The sequence below is a fragment of the Colobus angolensis genome, unplaced genomic scaffold, assembly GCF_000951035.1.
Source record: "Colobus angolensis palliatus isolate OR3802 unplaced genomic scaffold, Cang.pa_1.0 Scaffold799, whole genome shotgun sequence".
Taxonomy (NCBI): domain Eukaryota; kingdom Metazoa; phylum Chordata; class Mammalia; order Primates; family Cercopithecidae; genus Colobus; species Colobus angolensis.
The window spans coordinates 15,695-15,999 of NW_012121809.1; the positions used below are offsets into that span (position 1 = coordinate 15,695).

Below are 305 nucleotides of genomic sequence, written 5' to 3' on the forward strand. Positions count from 1 at the left end.
CCGAGGAAAATCCTATGGTTCCCTAGGGAGAAGGATTCTTCTCAGGAGAGAAAATAGTGGCTCCTTCCTCCTTGTTGAGCCTCTTCCTCAGGATTGCCCCTTTGTCTCTCCCGGACTCTGTTCATCAGAATCGAGATGCCCCTTGGTTGAGCACATCTGGCCTATGAACAAATAAGGGGAAGGAATGGTTCCAAAGACTGTACTGTGCTAACTCCACCATCCCCTCTGAAACTGTCCTGACATCATGAGCCCTGGGTCAGAAGCTGTTTCTTTATACCTCTAGGCTTTGCCTCACAGCCTAAATT

The 305-nt window shown here is 48.9% G+C and overlaps 1 protein-coding gene across 1 annotated transcript in view; it reads left to right on the plus strand.

The window, feature by feature from the left end:
• Positions 1-305, plus strand: part of LOC105502342 (ubiquitin carboxyl-terminal hydrolase 17-like protein 17) — a gene marked incomplete at both ends in the record, with an annotated part of 7,734 nt that overhangs the window by 5,909 nt on the left and 1,520 nt on the right. The window lies entirely within an intron of this gene.